The sequence below is a fragment of the Dermacentor variabilis genome, chromosome 11 (genome assembly GCF_050947875.1).
Source record: "Dermacentor variabilis isolate Ectoservices chromosome 11, ASM5094787v1, whole genome shotgun sequence".
NCBI classification, from domain to species: Eukaryota; Metazoa; Arthropoda; class Arachnida; order Ixodida; family Ixodidae; genus Dermacentor; species Dermacentor variabilis.
The window spans coordinates 41,632,823-41,660,665 of NC_134578.1; the positions used below are offsets into that span (position 1 = coordinate 41,632,823).

At 46.8% G+C, this 27,843-nt stretch overlaps 1 long non-coding RNA gene across 2 annotated transcripts; it reads left to right on the forward strand.

Moving 5' to 3' along the window:
- Positions 1–27,214, forward strand: LOC142564422 (uncharacterized). Of its 2 annotated transcripts, none has more exons than XR_012824572.1 (3): positions 1–90; positions 19,744–19,858; positions 22,943–27,214. It is a non-coding gene; the product is annotated as an uncharacterized LOC142564422 (long non-coding RNA). The 2 variants fall into 2 exon arrangements; XR_012824573.1 differs by lacking the exon at positions 1–90 and adding an exon at positions 12,553–12,638.
- Positions 27,215–27,843: the final 629 nt, after the last annotated feature.

Sequence of the window (27,843 nt, forward strand, 5' to 3'; positions counted from 1 at the left end):
CGTCTCCGGAGGATCGCTTGGGACGCGCGACGCGTCGAACTGCAAGCCACTGCGACGTCGGTTCGAAGAAGCAAACGCACCGGAGTCTCGGTGAGCGTGACTTCCAATTTTCTATTGCATGCCTGCCCCTTCCTCCGCAGCACAGCGCCTTCTTGGTCCCCGCTACAAGCTACGAAGTCCTTCGCATCTGCTGCTGCCGCCTTCCAGGAGCCCGGAAGAGTGGAAAACATGATTGGCTTCAATATACTTCGCTGCCGTTTGGCGCTTGCGTTGCACACTGTTTTTCCGTACAAACTCGTCGCACCTGTGATTCAATGTAAAGTGCTACCCCATACGAACGCCAAGAAGCCAGGTGTTCGCGACACATTTCTTTCGCGCTCCGGTTACGGAAAGTACAACCTGTGTATTCCCAAGCTAGTGTCCGTCCGTAGCTTGCACGGCTATCCGTCGAGTAAAGGGTAGTGCCCCGGTACTTTAGTCAGCTTGAACAACGATCCTCAGTCATTCCTAAGCCGCAAAAGTTTGTACCATGAGGCCCTGCGTCTCTCAAACCACGTTGGCGTCAAACGCCCTGGCCTTCCTGTCACCGTTTATGCCCCGTCCGTCGTTTGGGTTCGACCACCTTCTCAAACTTCCAACACTTCTGTTTTTTTTTTCTTTTTGCGATAGCAATTACAGGTATGCTAGAGGCGCGTTTTTGCCGTTGTCTTTGTCGCGCTGTAGTGGTACCGCCGTGCATGCGGCGCCTTCGAGTGAAGTGTTAGGATGTCTAGAAACGCACAGCACGATTGGATGCAAGAGCGGCGAAGCCATGCTGCACTCAGTCGCCCCTGCGGAGCCAGGGCAGTGTTCTGGCTTGCGCTGCTGTCATGAGCGCCATTCGCACGCACATTTACGTTTCTGCAAAGCAGATGTGTGCAAACCACACCGCGGTACCTGCATTGGCGCGATCGGAAGGGACAGTGAACGTCAAGGCAAATCTATCTAATCCTTTCTTCGGCCGCTGAACGAACGCCGACGGTTTTCCTTCGGTCTCGTCTCCTGCATCGTCGAGATGCGACGTCTGCAACGCCTTCGACGGTGCTCCTCATCATGTCAGCTTTCTGCAGCGCTATGCTAAACCTTTCTATTGCTTTCAGTGCCTTCGAAAAATATTTGTTTTCCCTCGATCGCGAATTCTGGTGCCTATCCGCTCGTCATCGGCACGTTCCGTCGAGTTCAGCGCAGCATCGTGTAGTTGCAGAGCTCACCACATCATTTGGAGTCAAGCAACACCATTGCAACGAAATCTGCTGATTTTTTTTTCTTGCGACTTTCCATCGTAAGTAGAGCATCTCCTCACTGGACCGTTTCGCGTGAGTTCGAAAGGCACGTGCCACACTGAGGTGCTTTAGGATACGCATTCTAAATTCAGAGGGTGCCTCCCTAGGGGACGTAGATTTGAACACCGCCTATATCCAAACGTGGCCTCCGAGATAGGCAGTCGTGCGCTGTGCAATAGCGGGCGCCGATCTCGGGGGCCATGATCCCATGCAGTGGTCATTATGGTGTCACCCAAGGAGCTCTTGTTGGAAAAGGTAAAGTCAGCCGCGTCTCGTAGATGCCTCCTTCGCCGTCCACGCCTGCCAGCCGTGCCATCCGGAGCATAGCGCATAGCGTTATCATAGCGCGTAGCGTTATCAGCACGTATATGGTACCCGTCGGGGTGGCTACGTCGTTCTGTTGCCGAGCACGAGCTCGCGGGTGCGATTGCCGGCCACGGCAAGCGCATTTCGGTTGTGGCGAAATTAAAACGCTCGCGCACACACTTGGATTAAGGAGTACATTTGGTCAAAACAAATTTCTAGTACTCCATTGCGGCGTCACTGATAGCCTCATGGCTCAAAGACGTACGTCGATCAGCCAGGGCAAAAGAAATGACACCATGGGTACAATTGCAGTTCTACCAAGAGTAGCGCATCATCCGCTTAGTGAATGGGGTAAAGGCACCTTCGCTGCTCATTATTAAGGAAGCATATAGCGTCGGGAAATTAATTTTGGTGAATCGCAGTTAGCACCAATGCAATCAGGGAAAGTACATATCTTTGACAAATATTCGCTTGGTATATCGAAAAGTTGCGCAGTATATTTTTTCCCGTAGCGTTGGAAGAAGTGTTTTGCTGGTGAAATGAAGTTTAGTTCAATTGCAGCAGTCGCCGGTTGTCAAATCCTTGCCGAGGCTGCCGCATTTCGATTGGGGCGAAATGCAGAAAGACCCGTGGTGCCGTGCACGTTAAAGAACCACAGATAGTCAAAATCATGCCAGAGTCCCCCATTACAGCATACCTCATAATCAGAACATGGTTTAGGCACGCGAAACAATTTTTTTTAGCATTTTATTTTTTTCCTGGCGGCTCTAGCGAATCGCGCTCGCATTGTTAGCGCTTTTGTAATCTGCCTAACGACTCATGAAAAAAAAATGAAAAGAAAATCACCGCATTTGTGCGAAGCGAGTGCCGAATTTACGGCACGCGTATGTACTAACTTCACCTGTTTGATTTTGTTTATCAGCGAGTCGGTCAGTACCGCGTCTCACGCATCTTTCGATAAGCTCTCATGTCGTCGACAAGCAGACGTAGACAAAAAAATTGCGTGCTACTCGACGCGCATCAACTTCGACCCCGTGACATCACTGCGCCTACGTCTCAGTGTGCATGAACTGCGCGCAGTTTGCATTCCAGCTTTGATTGTGAAAGGTGTAGTACATAACCGCACGTCTGGCATCGTATTAAGTTGGAACTGGTAGGCTAATAAACGTATAGATGGCGGGGGAACTTATGTTGCACGAATGGTAATGATGACAATTGTACACATTGCAATTAGTTTTGGAGCCCTGAGGTAACCGCTTGAGGAAAGCTTGAGTGAATTTAGCTTTACCACCGTGGAAAGAAATAACTTCCGGCTACTTCTGAAAACTTCAAAATTACGTAGCACCGAAACTAAACAAGTCGTGCGGCGTAACGCTGTAATGATTAGATGGGTTCATTATACTCGTCTTAAGCTATTCATAGTTTGGGAATAGGAAAAAAAGTCGCAGTTTCGCCCGAAAGGCGGAGCATCGATTGAGATAGCAAATTAGTGGACGAATACGAAGTAAGGATAGTAATTTATCGGCCGCATAGACTTGTAAAGATAGACTTGTTACTAAATTAAGAAGCATGGTGTCAAGCGCGCACCAGCAAACATGAACACGTTGACATGATGACGGCTGGAAGTCGCCGTCAAAACGCTTCAGTGAGGAAACGCGGCAGCAGCAGCGAGCGAATTCACCTTCGTGCTGCCACTCGCATCAACGCGAACTAAGCCGCGAAAACACAGCGTAGCGCGGACTTTGCACCCCTCCCCAATGACTTCAAAAGTACAGCGCCCGGATAGTCGCACGGGCCCGTCAGTAGTGAACCCCCCTCCGGATCCTCGCGCGCGACGGTAAAGGGCGTGCTTCCTCCCCACTTCCCTAGCTTGCGTGCGCGAGATTGAGGCACCATCACCGGCTCACCCTCACATGCTTTTACACACACAGCGTACGGCGCGCGGCGGTGATTTTATCCCCTTTGGATTTTATAGAGAACCTCACGGCAACGGCGACGGCGGTAATGCGCCTGGATTATCTGTACAATTGCTATCCTAATAAAATGTGCGTTAACGTTAGATCCATGGAGGCATATTAGAGAATGTATAGAAGCAAACATATGTGACTGCATGCAGAATTAGTTTTTTTTTGCGTTAGCATTGTTAGGATACTTCATGCGCTTTCCGAGGACTATGTATGCATCTAACCGCCTTCCCGCCTACCTGAGTCACTGGGTAATCCATGGTCAAATGGGTAGCGCAAAGGGATGCTGTGCTGGGGACAGGGAGATATAAAGAGATAAAGGCAATGAAAAACAGGGAGGTTAACCATATATCTCCGGTTGGCAATCCTGTACCGAGGAGGGCGAAAGGAATGCGAGATATGAGAGAAAAAGAATACGGAAAGGAAAAAAAAACAATACAGAAATGTTTCTGCGCACAGGTTTGAAACGAACAGTCGGGCTAACTTGGGCCAATGAACATGTGGCAATGTGTATATATATATTTGCCGTTATTTAATGAACCTCTTTCACGCAGACATGCTCACTGTAGATGCCGGACACTGTAGGCACCGCTGTTCGATGAAACTCTTTCACGCCAACCTCGAGCACTGTAGCACTAATAGAGAACCTGTTACTGCCTTCATAGATCACTGGGTATGTGGCAGTAGGTGCGTGCTACCCTTCAATTATTGTATTTGACACCAACATGAGTAAATAGTGACTGATTACTAAATGCGACAGACCGGGAAAGAGGACACCACACCAGAGACACATGCACAAAATCGAGCGCAGTATTATACTGCTCGACTTTGCTGTGTCTCTCTTCTTGAGTGGTGTACTGCTTCCCAATTTTGCACATTTAGCAGTCGGTCATTTAAACAAACCAACTAGCCCACCAACACATTCTAATTTGGTAACTACGTACAGCCCATTGACAATGTGGCGCTGTGTAATGACCAACAATGTCTCTTAAATTTATCCGATGCTGAGCGGAATCGAAGCCACGTCACAAGGTTACCTCAAGGACAGCAACTCGATATTTTAGCAGGTGGTGCCACAAATGTACTGGTATGTGCCGCTCTTCAATGAACCTCTCGCCAACTTGGATCACTAAAAGTTAAATACTTGCGTTTTACGTGCCAAAACCACGACCTTATGAAGCACGCCATAGTTCGGGACTCCGGAATAATTTTGGCCATCTAGGCTTCTTTAACGTGCAATAAATGCAAGGTGCGCGGTCATTTTTGCATTTCGACCCCATCGAATTGCGGCTGCCGTTGCCGGGATGTGATGCCGCGACTTCAAACTCGGCCCGGATCGCCATAGCCCCTAAGCCACCATGTTGGATTATTACTTGGGTCACTGAATGTGTCACACTAGGCCAAGCGAAGGAACAATTTTCAGCGTTCGCAGGCACTGGCACGCCAGGCTTCTCGTCTCGGAGGCTAGGCGCGGACTCCTCGACAGTGCCCCTAGATGGCGCAGCGTGTCCAGAAGGAAGGGAGAGAGAGAGAGAGGAGCCCGGTTGACGCATGACGCTGATCTCAGAGTCTGCGCGCACCGGTCACCATGCATTTCCAAGGCCACGCGCAGGCTCCGCGGGGGCGTCGCTAGATGACGCCGTGCTATCAGTCTGTGGGAAAGGGGAAGTTTGCTGCAGTACGCGCCTCATACATAACTCGTTTCACCTGCGTGGTTGCTTATAGTGGCTTTGGCGTTGTATGCTAAGCACGAGGTCGCGGGATCAAATCCCGACCGCGGCGGCCGAATTTGGATGGCGGTGAAATGCAAAAAAAAAATGAAGTCATTTCACATTGTGAAGGGGGATGACGAGCCAAATTCTTATAAAAAAATTTAAATTATGGGGTTTTACGTGCGAAAAACACTTTCTCATTATGAGGCACACCGTATTGGGTGACTCGGAAATTTCGACCCCCTGGGGTTCTTTAACGTGCACCTGAATCTAAGTACACGAGTCTTTTCGCATTTCACCCCCATCGCAATGCGGCAGCCGTGGCCGGGATTCAATCCCGCGACCTCGTGCTTAGCAGCCCAACACCATAACCACTAAGCAGCCGCGGCGGGTAGCCAAATTGTAGCACATCACACAGGGTTAGACAAGGGTACATGTTTTGACTTTCATCACTTGGGAATGGTATGAACGATAGCTTTGCGATTACTGCTATATGCACTGATTGGTTCGGTTGCAACTTTAGGCTGATCCTTGGCCAAAGTTATATCTATACCCCACCGTGGTTGAGCAGTTGGGTGACTTGAATTGCTGCGGCACTTCAAACCAAATACTTCCAGCAATAAATGAGTAAGCCATTCCTTCTCTGGTTTTGAAATGACCTCATCGAAGTCTCCGACTATAATGACAGGGGTATAGACTGTCATCACGGCTAACCCATGCATAGTGCTTGCTCATGAACTTCTCGATATCCCACTTGGGTGGGCCTGGATATGTATGCGCAGTGGATATCAGAATACCGTCTTTCGTTTGTACGGCACAGACATCACCACAGTCGATGGCACTGTCCTCTTGCGAGTCAAGGGTGTAAGGTTGTAGTACATACATTTTACCGTCTGCATATATGACAACGCCTTTTGCTCGCGAGCCCTTGCGCTGTTCACAAGCGATTACATTATACCCATCCACTTGAAACAACGCAATTGATTTATTTCATTTATTATTATTATTATTATTATTATTATTATTATTATTATTATTATTATTATTATTATTATTATTATTATTATTATTATTATTATTATTATTATTATTATTATTATTATTATTATAGCGAAGCTGTATAACTCAACCGTGCAAGGACATTTTCGTGTCGTTGTAAGCAAAAAAACTCCCCATACGTGGGCCGATTCTGAAGATAGTGCAATGGTGGGCCGACCCGCGGTGGAGATAAAGCAGGCGTTAAGCTCTCTCCCGTACGTGGGCCGATCCCGAAGTTTGGGCTGTACCGGGCCGACCCGCGGCGGAGGTGCAGTTCGCCATTAAGGGGCCCACATACACAGCTTCGCTGGTCATCCTTCTTCGCAGAGTGGAAGGGCACTGGGTTTTTATTCTTAGGGCCGGAGTGCTTGAAGCCCGCTTCACCTCCACTGCAAATGGGCCGGGTATTACTCTATCTTCGGGATTGTCCCTCGCTCCCCTTTTTGATTCATGATGCCCAAGCACAAAAAATGCATGGAACCCTAGCCACATACAGCTTCGCTGTAAAACGCCCATGCAATCAGTGCACGTTAAAGGGGCCCTCGAGCACTTTTCAAACCACCATCTTCCTGTTGCAGGATGCGTACCGCATCATTGCCCAGTGTTGCTCACGAGAAACATCATTGACATCACAACTCGCGGCTCCGGGATTGGTTAAAAAACTAAGTTGCTGATTATCACTGCGTGGCAGAAAAAATAAACAGAATAAATCAAGAATGGGTTTTACTTTTGTTTGCTGTAATCGTTACCTTAACGCAAGCAGATACGGTCGTAAAATATATCACTACAATCACTGAACTGGGTAGGGGCGCTGGCTGTTCTCTCGCTACTGGCACAACAGCTCCTCGCATCTGTAAGCTCGTGAGCAGCCTTAATTGCCGCCTCGCTGCCTCGGTCTGCACATTGCTCTCTTGGTACAGATTTCCCACCTCAGTGCACCATTTTGGCTGCACCCATTTTGTTGTTCGCGGTGCAACGCTGAACTAATCCTGAACTAGAACCCTGATTGCGCTGATGAAGAGAGGTGTTGCGCAGTCAGAGGTTGCCAGACTAGCTTCAGCAGCACTCCGGGGCAACCGGAATCTGTGAAAACAGAACATGTAGGCAACCATGGAGTGCGAACTTCCGTTACGTAAGCGCTTCGGGCCGCGTCTACGGGTGAGAGGAATGGGTACAGAAGACCGCGCAAAATTTGAGTTGAGGGCGTGCATTACTTTTCTTGTATTTCAAAATTTCTCGGCTGAATCATTTCAGACTGCGCACCCCTATCGCTGCCACTTTTGTTGCATTTATCTTTCCAACCACCAATCCACACAACCCGCTCCCGGACAACGGTGGCGTTGAAAAGTGTTGAAGGGCCCCTTTAGTGAACCCCAGGTGGTCAGAATTAATCGGGAGTCACTCTTAAAGAGATGGTGGGTTTGGTAATTAATACCTCAGAAATTAATAACTCATTTCGCTGGTGACAATATGTCGTGTCGCTATATTGACTCCATGCTAAACGCATTACCGTCGACAGTAATCTTGAGATGGGTTCTACCGAATTTTTTAACACATTCACTGGAAATTTTATTTGCCCGTCATTAAACAACATAATCTAAAAGAACGTTGCCTAAAGAAATTTTTAGGTAAAGCCACGCTTCAGCCATGCACCTTTAACTTCGCGTGCACATAAGTCTCGTTCTCCCCTATTTTCGGCAAACTTGACATAAGTGGATCCTATACTTCTTCCGATACAGTTAGATAACCTCTATGTCGTTCTTGAAAGCACGTTCATTATGTCATGGAGCGCGTGCACAAGTAATTCACAGCAAGCACTGTAATACACAAAGTTACAACTTTAATTGCCTTCATATTACTCATAAAGTGCTTCCACTTTCATGAAATAAAAAGGAAATTAGTCTATTAGTTATTCGAGGACACCACGTGCCCCTCGAGTAACTCAGAGGAATAGGGAGAAAACGGGAGCTAATTAATTTTTTGAAGTGGTCATAATTTAGCTGAGACGTTAGAGCTCTGACGCACATCGCAACACATTGCACTTAATAATAATTTAACACTTAATATAGAAGGATCGACATTTGGGCGAGTTGGTACTGGATCAACATCTTGAAGGGGCGGCGCAAAAAGACGATGACAGAAGGCAGGAACACAGAGGACAGCGCTGAACTCACAACTGACTTTATTCGAAGGCATACACAAACTTATGTGCACAACCCATAGCCACGTGCTCTCCCATCGAGGGCGACGTTATCAGTGCACAAGCAAAAAGCGCAAAACCCTGTAATCTAATGCTATACACCATGAGGCGGCTCAAAAATTCAAATTCACTTTCATGCAAATTTAACAATGGCATGCTTACACAACGTGACCCTTTTTTCGTCTTATTGCGCTGCCCCATCAAGATATTTAACACTTAATGTAAATGTATATACGTGAAGTGCTGCCGTGGCACTTGCAAACATTGCAGATTACGGCAGTATAGTGCTTTCGAGTACTTGCTGAAGGTAGTTTGTAAAAAGGCAGTAATCTATATGCATATTTAACTTGCCATGTACGTAGATAAGATTTTCCCTAGTTAAATTTGGTCCCGCTGGCCGGTATATATATATATATATATATATATATATATATATATATATATATATATTTCCGGACATAGGTAAATTCTCCGCCGTTCGGAAAATGCACTTATAAAGCTCCAAAGTGCGTGAATACATAAGTTACTACAGAAACCACATTCAACCCACGCGCTTTGAACTTTGCATACACATCCTCTATACCCTTCTCGTTATTTCTTTGAAATATAGCAAAAAAAAAGATGGCTGCTTTAGTTCACCATTGATACCGCGGACGTCTCGTATTACGCAAGGGAATGCTGAGAAAACGTGAGTTCAGTGAGTATTATCTTTTCGTTTTGTTTCATTTCATAGGTGCTGCAGAAACGAGGTTCACGCCGGAGGGGCGAACATAAGCAAAGGAAAACGATGAACAGTGCATTTGCACAAAAAAGCGCAAATGCACTTGTCGCAAAGCCAAGCTGTTCCAGCCATTAATGGTGCACGAAAAAATAGTATCTAAGTGCACGTAAATCTCCATTTAAGGAAGTGATGACCACGCTCGAATTATTTCGTTAAATCGGAAAGTTTTTAAAATCGAGAAAAAATTTCGCGGTCCTTCGAAATCTAAAATTGCAATGTAGCGACACGCAAAAGCTACCACGACACCGTACTAGCCGCTAATCCAGCCATCTATCGCTACGTGATGAAATAACAAAAGAGACCCCCGCCGCACCTACCGTTTAGTCCGCAGTTCCGTGCGTGGGCGCGGCGTGCAGCCTCGTAAAAATGAGCTAGGGCCTCGTCTAGGGCGCCTAGACATTTTAACGTGTTAGCTACAGAGTGCACGTTCGAAGAAAAATATGTCTGTGTCAAAATTAGAAAGAAATCGCCGCCTCTTCAAGTCATTTATCTCGGAAAAATACTTTGTTAAATGGAGTTCGGCCAGCTCCTTCATCACAGCAATAGTAGTATCGAGGGGCTTTAGTTTATGCCTGCACCCATCCGTCGAAACAGCCAGCTCGCCTTTGGTTACCGGAATACCGAACGCGCTCGGCGCTGCGACAGAGAGCTCGCAACGCACGCTGCTTCGATATCTCTCGCTTGACATCGGCTCCCATGTGGCTGGTGGAGAGGGAGCGGCTTCGCGCGCTGGCTCGAAGACAGCCGGAAATAGACCGCACGATGTCATATCATGACACCGAGTCAGTAAAGGCGAAGTTAGCCCCGATCACTCGGCAAACAAGTTGAGGAGAAAGTGCATGCCTATAGGCGGAGGGTAACTTGTAATCTTCCGTAGCCTTCTTAATATGAGACGCTTCACACTAATTGGGGTGCGAATGATTTATTGTAACCGTACTCTACGCGTCTACAAAATTTGTTCGAACTGTTTCAGGTACCCTATAAGGAAGTGATCAAGAGAAACAGTACATAGGAATCTACTATTTCTTTGAGCAATGCTTCCGTTTCGTGCGGGCTCTCCGTAGAGCCGCGAATAACAGTGTTAGACCGCTTGCTTTGATCCTCAAGGTCCGCCACTTCCTTAGTCTGGAAGCTAAAGGAATAATCTGACAACCTGAGTGATGGCTGCACTTAGTTGGCCTGTTCAGCCATAGCTGAGGATTCAGAAAGATTTCGTTCAAATTGCAAAAGCACACGTTGCGATTCTCTGACTGCTTCCTCAGTTTGTGCAAGTTCAGTATTAGAGCTCAGCTTTTCGGCGCATTTTTCATGTGGCGAGTGTTAACGTAACCGAGCGAACGAGCACATCGAAAGATGAAACCAAACACGAAGCGCAGCGGGGAATAAAAAAAGCGGTGAGAGCGAGGAGAGCGCTAGGAGAAAAGCGGAGGAGGACGGTATGGCGAAAGCATGAGAAGGAAAGCGCAGTGCAGGTCGTGAGGGGCTTTGCGTTGATGACGGCTACGATATGGCGCCAGAGTAGCGCGCGTCATCTGTATGGAAACAAAGCTCTGCATAAACGGAGGTTTTCTCCGTTCACCCGAGCGCTTCCCCTAGCGATCTCCCGGTTATCGAGGCAGTCGCGCCACACTGCACTCCGTTTGCAACGTGCCGCACGAATCAGATTGTCCCCGCCAGCCAATGTATCGCGAAATGAAAACACGTATACAGCTGTGCTCAAATTTCGCATTATGAAATATCGAAATCGTCGTTGAATTTTTTCAGTTATGGTATCTCATCGACGAGGGTAGCTTGTCCATCACCAGTGCTCACACCCATAACACACCCCACCACACGGCAATGGAAGGCAGCGCTGCCCAGCTCCCACTCGACGGACCAGCTCAACCTGATCAACCGAGCGAGAAAGGCGGCTAAGGCCACTGGACTACTAGACTTGAGCGGACCACCCACTGCGTAGCGGATGAGCTACCTACGCTGGCGTGCTCTTTTGTCTAATGTTTATACTCTCTCTCCATCTAGTAACTGTTCAAAAACTTCTGAGTGGGTTCTGGGTTTAGCTCTACGTCGCCCTGCAGTAGTAGTTTTCAGACATTAAAACACTTGTACGCTATATAAGGACACTGTGCGGGGCGCGCCAGGACCACAGTGCAACGACAGTAGTCACTACGGAATAAACTGCAATGATAACTGACCTGCACAATGCAGGGGAAAAAAAAGAACGTTTGGTTGCCGTCATTACCTGCTTCCATAGTCATGGAGTTTTCATGCAAAGCTCACGCACGACGAAACGTTGTGAACAAAGTACGATTGCCCCGTACTAATGGTCGAACACTTGAAATCTCGAGTATTTTTTGTTGTTCTAAACTCAAAGGGATGACACATTGTCCCTGAAGCTGTCCAGTACCAAGCGCGTAACGTGATGCAAATGCCAAAGCCAGTGTCACCTCCTCAGCGTGACCAGCAATTTTCTTCATGCACATTCGACTGTAAACAACTTGTTTTTGAATGTGCTCATACAGGGACGCTAACCAGTTCTGCCGTACTTTTTTTACAATGTTCCCATACATTCTAAGGTCAACTGACTGGTGCAACGTCGCATCTTTTACCGATTTCCGCTTTTGGGTTTTTATATATGTATTTATATGGATACTCACAGATGTATGTATGTATTTAAGGATATTTCTGTCCTTTATTGTGGCCTCCCAGAGTAGCGTTCTCTTCGGTGCAATTGTAGTGACAATAGCGAAGTCCCACACGAGCTGACAAGAGTATTCAAAGATCGGCGGCATGGCAAGGGTTCAGAGATGTATAACTACCCCTTGCACTGATATTACTCTAGTTGCCTAATAAGTGATGTTCAAAACCCGATATCTATGACGTATTTTCGATTCCAGCAATCGTTTCTGCCTTATGCAACCAGACACAAGCATAGCCTTCGAGATTTGCATTATCGAGAGATTGTTATCATTGGGGCACGTATTTCTTATGAGAGTTCGAAAGTCTGTGATAAGCTCTCCCTACACAATTGCTGCTGGCGTATGCAGATAGAAAAATTATGACCTTCCCTGCCAGCTTCTGTTACCCAGAGAATGCCGTCGCTGGGTGTGGATTTGGACACCACACATTTTGAAGGTCATTGCTGCGTATTGTTGGCAATCTCGGAGGCCTCAAAGCTATGAGCGCACAAGCTTCAACGCATGGCCGAACGCTGGCGCCACAAGTCGGCAGTCGCGAAAGTGTTATTCGCGATTCGCGCTTTGAACGGTCTTGGTGCCGCGTGTTGCACGAAACCCGAAGTAATCGTGGAGCGAATTGGTAAGTGATTGTTTAATTGTACCTTTGGGCTCGTGTCAGTAAATTTGGACGTGCCTATCTTCATCAAGTGAAGCAGCGGCGTTTGTTCATTCAGCCAGAATTTAGGAACCTAGAATTCTTTTGTCACTCGGACGCTTGTGCAAAACTTAAAGCGAGCTTCTACCGTGACAGCGAATGCATGCCTCTGGTTTATTAGCACGGCATGAACAAAGAGCAAGTACTTCCTGAAGCTGCCTGGTGCATTAGAAGGTTTCTTCATTCGAAATTTGCTAACGTGCAGATGGTAAGCGTGCAGCCGTCATCGTTTCACCACTGTTGTCTATTGAACACCTGAGTGCTGGCTACTTGCCACATTTTGCATTACGATCTTGCGCGCGACAGCGAAAAGCGACGCGATGGCGATGGCTGTCGCGTTCACGCGTGCCTAGAAGTCGTACCCCATGCGAGCGACGATATTGAGCGACGTCTCCCCGGTGTTGCCGGTATGAGGGCAGCAATATAGGCGCCGAAACTAGCGTGACGCGTGCTTTATTAATTTAAATTTATGTATTTTACTCAAGAAAGCAGCATAATTTTAAGGGTCTTGCAGTAGGTTCTTAAGGCTAAACCTCATGAGCGTGAATTTGTGCGCTACAGCGACGAGCGACGGCTTCGAGCGATGGATCGGGCCGTCGCTTGAACAGATCTCTCGCTCTTGTCGCGCGATCGCTCGGTTCTGCAAATCTAGAATTCGTCGCTCGTCGCCCGGAAGTGCTATGAGCGACACGGCCAATAGCGCGAAGCTGGAAGTGGATGTACATCACTCTAGTGTTGCCGATTGCGCACTACTTCCTGCGTGTGCCGTAATCAATTTCTTTATGATGTCACGGTGGTATGGCGCGCCATGCATGTGCATGTTTGATTCTTAGTTACCGTAAGTGCACACAACGTCAAACGAGAAGCCTTCACGTAGACAAACTGCCGAAACTGTGGCTCGGAGTATGATGGCGTCGCCATGTGGGCCACAAAAGCACCATACCTTTTTCTCGCGATTGCACGATCTCACAACGGCCTGCCTCATAATTATATCGTGGTTTTTGGCACGTAAGAGCCCAGAAATAAAAAAAAAAAGAACGCACGGGCACTTAGATTTTGGGACACGTTAAATAACATCGCGGTGTCAAAATTTTACCGGAGTCCGCCACTATGGCGTGCCTCATAATCCTATTTGGTTTTGGCACGTACAGCCCCATAATCCAATTCAAGTTTGATACTTCTGCCATGGCGGGATGGGCCTTGTGAGGCAATGGCAATGCTCAACCCTCCGAGACGTTATGAGATATGGCGCACAGTGCATCAAGCAAACACCTCTCCCTGTGTGTTCTGTGTACTACGCAGACAAACGGCAGGGGTGCACGCAAGGTGAAGTTGAACTTCAACTCACCACTCTTGTGTTAGACTAAACGTTGAAGAAATCAAGCTTTAGCAGTAAACATCACCGCTAATTAACGTCAATCAAAGCATCCAGCGCGGAAAGCTTCGCTTACAGCGATTCTCACAATGCGTGGGATCTGCAAATTTTATGTCGGTTTTCACCGGGGGGAAAATTTGTTCAATATGCGTACTTCACCCAGTTGTTATCACGCAAATACGCGAGATATTTTGCCTTATTTCCACCTAATAATCGAAAAGCAGGCATAAAAAGGTTAGATGTTTTGCTTTATTAAGATGGGTACTTTTTTTTTCTCGCCGAGCAATATTGTAGGAAAATAGCCGACAACTTGAAGACCTGTAGAGGTAGTAAACATGTAAGTGGTTCGAGGAGTCTTGCGTTGCGGTCATACTTTTTGCCGTTTCGTGCCTGCCTAATAGTTACAAGATAGGCATAGAAAGTATAACGGTTCGCTTTGTTAAATGAGCCCTGAAACATAGTAAGAAAACGTTGCCGATCAGCTAGTGAGGGTCCTGTGAACATCTGTGTCGGTATTGTGCCACTGTATGCCGCAGGGAATTTGCAAGCTCGTATCAAAAGCGGTGAAAAATCGCGCGCTCTCGTTTTCGCACTGTCGTCATGCAGCGTCCTCGCAAGCACCTGGAGTCACAACAGCTATTCCCAAATGAAATGAACGTTCGGGGTCGGTGCGAAAGTCTGGCTACACTGCGCAGCGCATGGCGGATGCACCGAGATCTCCGCGTCCACGTGACCGCTGTCTTTGGCGATTTTTCTTGCAGGGTGCTGTCGGTTTACGCTGTTTCGTGTCATGAAAGCGGGCGGTTGACGCCGAGCACATAATTTCAGGCGGTATCCGAGATGTGCAACGGGTAATGAGGCTGAAGCGGTCGCGCTGTGTCTGCAAGCTCCGCCGCGACAGCGCACCTGCACGTGATTCTGATGAAAATCACCGATGTATTCAGGTACCCATTGGTCGTCGAGGCGACAGTACTCGCGCACTGCTGTATTGTGGGAGAAGTGCGTGCACGTTTCTGTCTGCTGTTTTAAGGCGCAAGCCTTTAGTGTCTCACGAGTGTCTGGGCGCAGTCCGTGGTGGACGCAGGAAAGCGGTGGTCACCGGCGAGGGAAGCAAGGAGAGGAGGCGCCATGCCAGATGCGCTGTGCGAGTGGGCGCGTGGGAGAGTGCGGACATGCGCGTGGGGCCGCGCACACATCGGCAACAAACCTTGCAGCCATATGGCTTTCATTGCATCCCATGCTCGCGGCCACGGCGGCGTCCGTTCGCAGAACACTTCACACAACAGCAACGGAGGCAGTCATAGATAGGCTTTCGCCTATCGCAGTTCAGCTCAGCGAAGTGCCCATAGATTTTTGATGGACTGTGAAGGCGTATATATATATATATATATATATATATATATATATATATATATATATATATATATATATATGTGCGTGTGTGTGTGTGTGTGTGTGTGTGTGTGTGTGTGTGTGTGTGTGTGTGTGTGTGGTCTGGCGTCAGGAGGCAAGCGGCCGGCGAAGAGACGCCGGCGATGTCGTGGTTGCTGAAAATGTGCTACCTGTACCGTTCGGCACGCAGAAGTGGCCCGCAGAAGTGCGGCGATCAGCTCGATCAGATGTTGCCGCTATCCATGCACATAAGTGCTTTCTTTCTTTACATTCAACATCAGTTTGCTTTCTGTTTGCTATGGTTCTTTCATGCAGGATGTTGGTGCCTATTGGACTAGCTGCATGTTATTCGGTAGTCTCACCAGTTGGGTATGGGATCAGTATACATTTTTGGTTGTTACAAACCCCACTGTCGGAAACCGAAGTTGCGTGTTTGGTACAGTTCCACGACAGCTTTTTGGCTGTCCCGTTGGGATGCTTCCACGGTGTTAGTGGTTTCTTTAACAATTTCAAACACTGTAGAATGCATTTGGCAGTCCTAATCTGCCTATGTTGCCATCGTGCTTGACAAAACCTGCTCATACCAAGCAACAAACGAAGCATGACTGATGTTTCTGAAAAATTTGTAGCAGTGACTCAAAGTAGTCTGTATTCAGCATAGTAGTCGAGAAAACTGCTACATTTGTGCTTATGTATGCAATGGCACTTCATTGTGGGAGTGTGAAGTTAAATAAAAACGAGTTTGCTTTTCCTTCACTCACCCCATTGGTTGCTATAGTGCATTCCACAATCTTAATGTCATGAAGGAAATGTACGTTAAAGATCTTGTCTCCTCCAGTGACGCATTGGCTTTGTAAAGAAGTTGGAACTGCTGTTGTCTCGCCAAAATTTTTACAGCGAAGCTGTTAAGGCTACTTTCCCCAGGATTGTGTGCGTGTGTTAACGCAACACTATCATCATCAGGGTTGGCTCCAGCGTCGTCGGCGTCTTCCACAGCTGGCTGGCTCGTTGGCCTCCGTCGGCGCTACCGCGCTCATGCCAGTGCTCCCGCCTTCGCTGTCGTCATTAATAATTCATTAATAAACACAAAGGCGTAACCAATTTTAAAGCGAAGCTGTTAGAGGCCCCTCTCCAGGCCGGCCACACAGCAAACTTCGGTTATAGGCAGGTGGTTGTTACACGTGTCCTCTAGGAAGCGTTCTCCCGCAAAAATCTTTCAAGTCGTCTCATGAATAGCTGAGATAGAAATATTTCAGTGCCGCGAGCCCATCATTTCAGGAGGCGAGCTCCACTGCCAAGCGCGACACTCTGTTCACTTGCCCCGTCTAGCTTCCGCAAGCGAAATTCCTTCCCTGTGTTCTCCCAAACCGGACCTCGCGGATCGCGTGACGCATACTCCCCGGGCCCCGCCTTCACTCTTTTTCTCCTGGTTTTCTTGCGGCTTGGCGCACTTCCGCTGACAGCGTTGCGCGCGAGCTGTTATGATTGTCTCGTTTCGCGTAGAGCACGATTTTGCGCGCTGTGCACGAGGACACCTGAACAATGGTATGTCAGTGCTACAGAAATACTGAGGCAGACACAAGCGGATCATAGAGCATAATGCCGCGCTAGAACACGGTAGAAAATGACATAGCTTCAGTGTCTGCGACAAGCAGACGAAACGGAAGCGCCTCTCTCTTGCTGTGGTGCGAAGTAAAACAAAAAGGCGCACACATTTGGTTTGCGTTTTTTATTATTTCTGTAAGCTTTAAGTTCTGCAAGCTTTAGTTCAAGGCGCCTCTGCAGCTTTTTTCTGCCCTTTGACTCAAGTACGGCGTATCTTTCATATACCTCATCCAACTTCGTCAACAACTGCTGAGCTAGCAGCGATTAATGTGGCACTGAAATACGTGCAAGGGAGTTAACTACATCAAAGATTCTCATCTTTACAGACTCTCGTGCTGCTCTTAACAGGTTACAAAGCTCACATATCTCACCGCACTGGTCATTCCTTGCAAGTTTCTCGCCCACGTGCCCGCACTAAAACATTTTCTGCTTCATTTTTTCCCAGAGCAGCAAAAGACTGGAACGGCCTTTCTCGAAACATCGCCATTATCACCTGCCCATCAAGCTTCACGCATAGCATATCAAATATAACATCGCACTGATCGGTATCAACAATATTCTGTCTAACAAAAAAAAAAACCCACCCCTTATGTAATACCCCCTCGGGGGTCTTTAAGGAAATAAAAATGAAATGAATGAATGAATGAAGATTGATCGTCCACTTGTGCGCAGTATTACTGACTCTGCGAGCAAAATTTCCTCACGTGGGGTATCTCTCGTTGCTCAATGGATACCTTCCCACGTACTAATCGCCGGAAATAAAGAGGCTGATCGGCTCGCTTCAACTAGCGCTCATCACAACTGTGACTGCCCAGAAATTTTGTGCAAACTTGATGATGCTCGTCTGCTGATTCGTCGCCACCTACTCAAGCAGCATCCAGACTAGCGCGGCGCAAATGGAACGTTCCCACCCCGTGTTCGCGGTCGAGGCTTGGCTCGACGTGCTAGGGCCTAATTACTCAAGCTGAGGGTGGGCTGTGTGAACGCGCACGAACGTTTATAAAGATAAGGACGTGTGGCGAGACCGTCGTGTACGTCTTGTGGTCGCTGCGAGACGCTTCAGCATCTTATATTTGAGTGTCTCGCTCTCAGTGCGCAGCGCATGTCGTTGGTGAGAGACTATCATCTCCTAGGCCTGCGGTGTACGACACTCGACGAATGTTTGTACCCTAGTGGTTGTGCGTCTAAATGTGATCATGCTCATCGTGCTCTACTTACTTTTCTAGAGTTAACTTAGGTTAACGTTTGTAACGTCGAAACTATTATATTCAACATTCTGTAGTAGCGTGACGTTCAGTGACGGTCCTACTGTGTCATCTGTACAGCGTGTTGTACTTTATTCTTTAGATTTGTCCTGTTGCAGTTCCTTTCCTCATTCCTTCCCTCCTCCTTCCATTTCTGTGTTGCTGTCACCTCCCTTCTGAAGAGTAGGCAGGTGTTGTGCCCCTTCCGGTGGCAGTTGCCAGCCTGCTCCTCGCTTTCCCTTTCCTGTTAATTGTATATATGTGATCAAAACGAATAATAATAGTATAAGCTTTAGTTTGTATATTTAAGCAACATATTACACAAAGAACACTTGAATATTTCTCGGAAGTCTCATATCACCACGAGAGACGTCACAGCACAAACTCGCGTATGTAGCCACACTAGCACGTGTGCGTCATCCTCCAGTTTGGAGCGCGCCGGCTGCCAGAAGGAGGGAAAATGGCATTAGGTTTCAAATTTGAGATCTTTCCGTGGCGCGTAGCGATGTAATACTTTGCAGGCATGATTATCATTGCGCATTGTTTGCTCTGTGCTTGTCAGCTCAAAATGGCCAGACAGGCCTGCTGAGGGGCCTTTTAAGGGCTAGGATCCCCAGGATCGTGCCCGTGTGTAGACACAAAATTCCCCATACGTGGGCCTATCTCAAAGATAGTGCCGCGCCTGGCCGACCCGCGGATGAGGTGAAGCAGGCGTTAATCACTCCCCATACATGGGCCGATCCCAAAGATAGTGCAATGCCGCGCCGACCCGCGGCAGAGGTGAAGCAGGCGTTAAGCACTTCCCATACATGGGCCGATCCCGAAGATAGTGCAATGCCGGACTAACCCGCGGCAAAGGTTGAAGCAGGGGTTATGCACTCTCCACATGTGGTCCAATGCCAAAAATAGTGCTTTGCCTACCGACGGCAAAGGTGCAGTTTGCCATTAAGGGGCCCACATACACAGCTTCGATGGTCATCCTTCACAGAGCAGAAGGGCACTGAGTTTGTTTGTCTTTATGATGTTTCCTAGCTGGTGGTTTTTATGCTGCATCACTTGCACCATGGCACACATAATTTGAATTTGCCTTTTAGTTTGCACTAACCGGGAAAAGCTGCAGAATTGCTGCTGTCAAATTTTTGTGGCATCTTCAACAAGTAGTCCTGTGGCTGTTGTGCCTGGCTTGGTAGCTAGCTAAATGAGGAACTCCATTGAGCTGGCGCTGGGTTCCAAGCCAGCTGGCCTTTCAGTGTTGATCTATTAGCTCTACAATCCTGTGTTCATCATAGTTTCACCGGGTTCTAATGTGGACCTACATCATCTTCAATTTGTAATTGCTGCACTAGAAGCCTAAATATGAATGGAGCAATGTGTTTGACCATTTTATTAACCTTCCTCTTCTTTTCTGCTCCAGCCTCCAGTCTTGGTCATCTTCCTCATCTTCATGGAGTCTCCACTTGGCCTGATCTGAGCACTTCACAGCACTAGACAACTTCACTGGACAAAGGTGGAAGAGAAGACATCAAGATGTAAGGCTATTGGACTGTATATAATGCTGAAAATACAAATCAATAAGCAATAAAGGAAGGAAGCTATAATAAAATCACTGGAAAAAAATGTAGAGAAGCAAATAGCAAATAATTGGTGAAACTAGAATGAATCTAAATTACAAATGAAAAGAAAACCAACATTAAATTGCGTGGGCTTGTTAAGGAATTGCCAGCAGTATACAAGTTTACAGTGCAAGCCATAAATTTCAAGAATAGGTATGGGCAGAACAGGAGGAGGCAGTGGGAAAACTGCAGAACAGACCAAGATGCTTTAGGATTAGCAAGCATATAGACAATACACCATTTGTAATTGCACAGCCTATACAAATTGCAGGAGCAGAGAATAGACCTCCATAGTTAGTATTTCTAAACATATGTGGTGTGTGTGACAATCTAAATGGAAATTTGGTGGAACTTGTTACGAAAGTCTGGGGGGAAAACAATGCTAACCAAAGCAACATATGGGAATGATTAAGTACAGGTAGCATGAGAATGCTTCCCTAGTGGGCAGATAGTTGACATTCAGATAAGCTTGAGCCATGGTTCCTACTATCACCTTGGCTCTTTATAGTGTACTAGGTAGGCTTGGAAAGGAGCTTAGGGTCAAGTAAGTTAGATTACAATTTCTCTTATAAGCACGATGACGTGGAATTGGAGCAACATCTTCCAGATTTGATGTATACTATTGACATTATTTGGTTCGTGGAGTCAGTGATATATTCATATTCTGGCAGATATTTGTAAAGAAAAGGTGGAACAAGGAGTTAGGTTCAGTGAACAGAAATTGTACTATGTGGTGTTTACGAGTGCCTGTGATCAGTGAGTTGCATAGTGTGAAACGAAACACAAAGGTTTGAAAATATACATACCTAGTAGCATAAGTTAGACAGGAAGAAGTGCGTTGAAAAACATGAACAAGTATTTAAAGAAAGAACAGAAATGCTGACATAATGAAACAGACCGCCGAGTAGGTGCAGGTACCTTGGAAGTGCCAAGTGTGTAGAAACAAGTTATTGTTCGTGGGCTTGCATGCGGAAACTGAACGTTGCGGTTTAAATCCGCATTGCAAGCATGAACAATTAAAGGGTTATGTGGAGGCTACCTTTCGGCGTGCGTAGAACTACAAATGTGGCTGTATAAGAAGGCATAGGCTGGGCATAATGGACAGGCACCATGTTGAAACCAGAATTTGAACTTAATGAAAAAGCAAAACTTGAAATCAACAGGTACTGTTGTACAGCAACACAAAGGGCAGTGCAGCGCTGTTGAAAGCCAGATTAATATGACTGAAGCATGCCTTATTAAAAAAAATTGCTGATGATGATGCACATGTGGACAAAGTATAGAAGTGATTGAACATACTTTGATGGGACATGCATGGTGGTATACGTCCAGAGGTAAATGAGGCCCTGGTTACTATGCCTGAGGCATAGGGCTTTATGGATGATAGAGGAAAGGTAAATTAATCTTCCATGGAGAATAGAAAGAAATATGGAGAAATCGTTGCTAGATTATTGGAGAAATAGTTGCTAGATTATTTGTGGCATAAGGGAAGGGAACACACAGAATGAAAACACATAAGTTCTAATAGGGCATGAAATTTTTATCAGGTTCCATGATTTGTTAACATAAACCATGAGTCGTATGGACCACTTATAAGTGCACAAGAAAAGTAAAGATAATGAGCTTGTAGCATCAGCCACTGACCTGCTTCAAAGGGGATGCTGCTAATATCTATCCATCCATCCATATACCTGCCCCACAGGCACCTTTGTGTGAGGCTAAATTGTGATGAATGGCACTGGAGCAAGAGGACGTGTTTATTATAAGCCAGATGAAACACAGACAGGAAGAAAAATGATGCGGGCTGTAACTTGCCACACTAAGAAAACGACTGTGGTTATAGTTGCATCATTCGGTCCTTTTATTAGCGAAGCATCTAACAGTGATCAGCTTTTCAGGGTGGTGTTATGTTTGGCTGCCTAATAATTGGATTTGCATCATATGTTACTCAAGAGTTCTGGGTTGGTTAACTGAGAAGGCGAAAAATGCCGACACCTTGCTGTGGAACTATGCCCTTGGCTGTCATTTTACAGCTGCAAGTTACAACCTGTCTCAATTTTCTTCCAGTCCGTTTCTGCAGTAAACATGTCCTTTAGTAAACACCAACTAGGCCCAGTGCATGTTCTTGTATCGTTGGCAATCTCCTAGTTCTAGGAAGTTTTGTTTGTATATCATTTTATCTTGTGCTTTGTTTTGAATTTCGTTATAATGGAATAATCCTGAGTCTCTGTTAAAATTGGCTAGACTAACCCCTGAGTCAATCCTTTGACAACTCTCATCTGTAATGAACTAATTGTCAGTCTTAAGCATGTGCGTGAAGAATATACTTAATAATTTAATGTTTTGCTGTTTGATGCAGTCGTTGGACCACCCTTTGGTCCATAGAGTAACAAATTCTCAGAGTTGGAAGTACTGTTTGCATGCATCACATAAAGAGCATAATATTCAGCATAACACCACGACAGGACGTTGCATGGGTAGGTGCAGGTATAATGTAAGATACAACCTGCTCATTAGCTAAGGTGACATGCTGCTGAGCCCAAGGTCGCAGGCTTGATATTGAGCTACTGCAGCCACTTCACGATGAGAATGTAGTATAAAAACGTTTGTGCACCGCACTTTGGGCACACATTAAAGAAGTTCAAGCAGTCAAAATTAAACCGGAGCTCTACACTGCAGTGTCCCTCATAAACTTCTGTGCTGTTTAGGGATGTTAAACCCCATAATTTGCTTTTCTGTTAGCTGACGTGTGTGAAGCACTTTTTGCCATAAAATTTTTGTTGCGAGTGTGGTATGTGGTGCCTTTTACCCCCGCCCCATTCCAGGGTAGAAAAATGAAAGCTCGCAACTTGTTAGCCCCCCTTCCTTCTCTCTCTAGCTGCAAGTAAGCTCCTGTTCAGTTGCTGTAATTCTTTGTGTCATATCTTGCTGTGCTTATTTCCTTCAGTAAAAGAGACATAACTTTTGCTTATTGAATGCTCCTGTTGCCTTCTTTTTCAGAAGTGAGGAATGCCATGATGCACCAAGATCCAAAGCAAAGTCTGTGTCAAGAAATCCTGAACAGGCCTCTCAAAGCCAATCTGTGCCTTCGTGACAACTGTTGAAAGTGAATGCCGTCTACTTTTCAAGCCACCGAAAAGTGTATGATCAAGTTCATTGCATTTGCGGCATGCACCTCAGGTGTCATGCATATTTATAAGCACCATTGGAGTACATCATCCCGTTGTCTTCTGAAGGATGGTGACACTACAAAAGTCTGGCGATGACTGAATCCGATAGTGACATCGATAAGCACTACATTGTGATGTAGACAAAAACACCAGCACTGTGAATATTCAAGTATAGTGGACTTTATGAGCATAGACAACAGGTTCCAGTGGTGCTTATGTAAGTATGCTGTAGTTCCAAAAAAAAAGAGCTGCTTGAACATTTAACATGGGAAGGCAGAGTATCCTGAGAAGATTGATCAGGCTAAATCTGATTGAAGGAACGTAGTAACAACGGAAGAACTTTTTTGAAAAAAAGAACTCTAAGGAATAGAAAACTGCTTTTCACTGTGTAATATAAAGAACAATTTTTTGCTCCGAAAGCAGCATATCTATAAATCTTAAGAAGCTTCATAAAAAAAGACTTCTTCAATTCACTTATGACTAATCATTCATTGAAATATCATCCTGACACTGTGGATCACATTTCTACTAACCAGAGGCTGGCTATGGCTCTGGAAAATATGCACCTTGAATGTATAATACCCATCTTTGCTGAAAGGAGTGAAAACTTGCAAGACCCACGGCTCGGGCGTATCTTCGAAGGGCAAAGTAAACTCCAAGAGCATTGTTTGAAACCGGTATGTTTCAGTCATTGTCCTCAAGGGATCGTGGACAATAATCTTCAACCAGAAACACAGTGTAATCAAGAATGGCCGCTTGCACAGGTCAACATATTGGAATGCTCTGAAGCAGATGACAATTTGAACGCAGAACATTGTTTGCCTGCACTTCAGCCGCAATTGAACATTCCATTTCTCTCACCGAGATTTTCATCCGAACCCTCACCATCTGAACCTGCGTGGCATTCACCAAGTGTAAATGTTGAAAATTGCAGTGGCTCCAAGTTGCAGTGCAGTTCTAATCATGGAGAGCAGGTTAATCCAATTGGCACAGAAAAGGAGTCGCTTGAAAATGGCCATGCTAACCCACCATCCTACGAGGTTGCCAAGTTTCGCGAGGCCAGTCCTGTTGGTGGCACACATCTGCACAAGCGTCAAAATAATCAGCTTGCAAATAGCACCATACTTGACATTGGGCATATTCATGGAACACAGTATAGCAGCAACAGTGCCCTCTCTTGGCAGAGTCGTCTTGATATTACCTTTTCTAGTGAGACAGGGCGAAGCTACCCATCTGAACGAAATATGTGGCCTGGGCGCATAATACCTCTTAATCCTGTGACTGAAGAGAGACTGCAAGACCCCCGACTTGCACCTCCTGTCTTCCGCAGTACTTGTGTTGGGCAGTTTACCTTGCGACCGAATGACTTTCAAAGCAGTCAGCACAAGTATGTTGCTTTTGGCCGAGAGTTCAGTGATGGCAGAATGACCAGAATTTCGTCAGCAGACAACAGACTAGGTGACTTGGTCGACACCTCTGGCCGTCAGTCTGACGGAACTTCTGGAGCTACCCCTGCAGGAAACGATGTGAAAGATATTTTTAATGTCAAGTGTGAATCGCAGGAAATTGGCACAGTGATGAAAGACAACAAGAATGAGTGCGTGCCTTCGCAGGCCCAAATTGAACAATGGTTAGCTGCGAACCGAAAGCTGTGGGATCGCAGTTTCCTTCATTCACCGGAGGCACCATCAGAGCAGCTGCAGTCAGTTTATTCTCCAAGCTCTGTATTGTCACCACTATTCTCGCCAGATGTCCTCTTGTCACCATCATCAGTGTCACCTCCGATAGGAAGGCAGCCACCAATGCAAGTGACTCATCCTGAAAGCGACAAACAAACACCAGCTAAGCAAGAAAGCAAGCAAGTGCTGTCCAAGCAGAAAAGTCAAGCAGACCCCCCTGAGCAAAACAATGAGCCAGCGCCAGCAGGACCAGAGCCGTCCCAACCACTCCGTCAAGAATGCGACTCCGGGAGCTTCGCTTATTGGCCTCCAGTGGCATACTGGTTTCCACTGCAACCATTGTGGCCGCACATGTCATCAGCACAAAAATCATGTGTGGCTGCAAAGCATCCCCCAATGCGATGTGAAGCACCATCAGTTGGACCTCTTCTTGCAGCAGAAGCTCCCTTAACGGTCCAATCAGCAAAACCTGTGGTGCAATCGCTGCCCTTGCTGGCACCGAACATGCCACCGCACCCTTCAGACTTCACGCCAACAACGCGGCAAGTAGAAGTTCTACCACAGTACCCACAGTGTTATCCAGTGCCGCCTCCATTTTTACCACCATCACAAGAACAGTTGCCCCTTGTAACATCGGTGCCTCATCAGCTGCCAGAAGAACGTGAGTTTTCATTTCTGCCTACCGAGCCGCAAGTGCATTCTGCATATTCACAGTCACCGGCTTATTACGAACCTACTTCGATTGCGCCACCAGCATTACAGGCTCTAGCAGTGCCACAAACTCTGGGAACAGAAAGTACGCGCTCGCAAATGCAGCCAGAAGCAGACATGCAAATGGCAACACTAGTGCAGCAACCATTTGAATATTCATATGAACATGCACAAATGTTGCCCCAAGCTGGATCAGAGTTCAAGCCGCAAGCTCCTCCACAAGAACTGCCCTTGGAATATCAACAAACGCAGACTCGATCAGATCCACAACTTGAGCCATCATTGACACCACAAGGCAGCCATTCATCTGAGTGTCCTCAAAGTCAAGCACAGACAGAGGGAGAAGTTGTGGCTGAGGCACTAGAGTGGCAAGAAATTTCATATGTACAGAAAGATGGGACACTTGAAGTTCTGTATGTGCAAAATGGGACACAAGCTGGGGCACTAGAAGACTCACCTGGAGACTTGCAAGACATGCTAGAAGACTCACAAATGCAGTCAGAAGCAGACATGCCAGTGGGAACACTAGCGCAGCAACCAGTCGAAGCTGGGGCACTAGAAGACTCACCTGGAGACTCGCAAGACATACTAGAAGACTCACAAATGCAGTCGGAAGCAGACAAGCCAATGGGATCACTGGCACAGCAACCAGGTGAACAATCATGTCGAGATGTAAAAGTGTTGCCAGAAGCTGGATCGGAGTGCAAGCCACGAGCTCCTCTACTAGAACTGCCCTTAGAATATCAACAAATGCAGGCTCAATCCGATTCAGTACGTGAACCATCAGTGCCACCACAAGGCAGCCATTCATCTGAGTGTCCACAAAGTGAAGCACAGACAGAGGGAGAAGTGGCCGAGGCACTAGAGTGGCAAGAAATTTCATATGTACAGAAAGATGGGACACTTGAAGTTTTATATGTGCAAAATGTGACACAAGCTGTGGCACTAGAAGATTCACCTGCCGACTCTCAAGATATACTAGAAGACTCGCAAATGCAGTCAGAAGCAAACATGCCAATGGGAACAATGGCACAGCAACCAGTTGAACAATCATATCGAGATGTACAAATGTTGCCAGAAGCTGGATCGGAGTTCAAGCCACGAGCTCCTCTACTAGAACTGCCCTTAGAATATCAACAAATGCAGGATCAATCAGATTCAATACTTGAACCATCATTGCCGCCACAAGGCAGCCATTCATCTGAGTGTCCACGAAGTGAAGCACAAATGGAGGGAGAACTCATGGCAGAGTCACTACAGTGGCAAGAACTTTCATATGAACAGCAAGGTGGGATACCCGTAGTTCCATATATGCAATATGGTACACAAGCTGGAGCACTAGAAGATTGGCCTCAAGAAGAACCTTACGATTATTCAGTAACAGAATGGCAAGAAGAATATTCTTATGAACAACCATATTGGCAACCGAACACTGAATCGTGGCTTGCAGAACTAGCTCCACCACAATATTCAGAAATGCAACTTCCTACAGAATCATGCCCTGCTGCTTTAGTGCCGCAACTAGAAATTTTTTCAGAACATCCTGAAAGGCCACCACAAGCTGAGTCAGGCTTTGATCAACAAGTGCCACCTCAAGGATGTTCATTTTGCCACCTGCAATCCCAGCCAGAAGAGTTTCGGGTAGCCCCGTTGCAAGAAACACTTCAACACAGTTGCACACATATGTATCTACCAGCTGGTGCACTTTCTGCAACACCTTGGACAGAGGGACCACTGTTCACATATCCCAACATGCATCAGAGTCCAAAGTCAGCAGCTGCTCCCACAATGCCATCCTTGGGAGCACATCCATTCGCGCACATGTATCCACAACTAGACTCAACCCATACTGGGTATGTGACCGCTTCAGGAGAACCTCACTTCCTACAGCCTACTATGCAGATGCAAGGAGAGGTGGTGCGGTCGTCAGTACAGCTTTCGTGTGCAGTGCCAACGCGACCTTTCCTACAGCAGCCAGTTTCAACATCAGCAGCCCCTTTTTTACAACTGTGCTCAGGAATGCAGCAAGTACAATGTGGGCCTACGCAGTTGATGTATCCTGTTCCAACAGTGCAACTGCCAAAACAGCCCATGCCATCACCACCGTTAACTCCACTTTGCACTGGACTCGTAGCTGCCTCTCAAAGTTCTGCACCCTGGCCACTTCCTGCGATGCATTGCCTGAATCAGCAGTTTGCATCGCATGAAACTTCTCCGGCTGTGCCTATTTTACCAGGTACAAGACCACCAACCAGAGCAGTCCCCTTTTCGACGACCTTTCAGTTACCATCGCCGGCTTCGCATCCATCACTTGAAGTAGTGCCTATGCCACCGTTGCCGA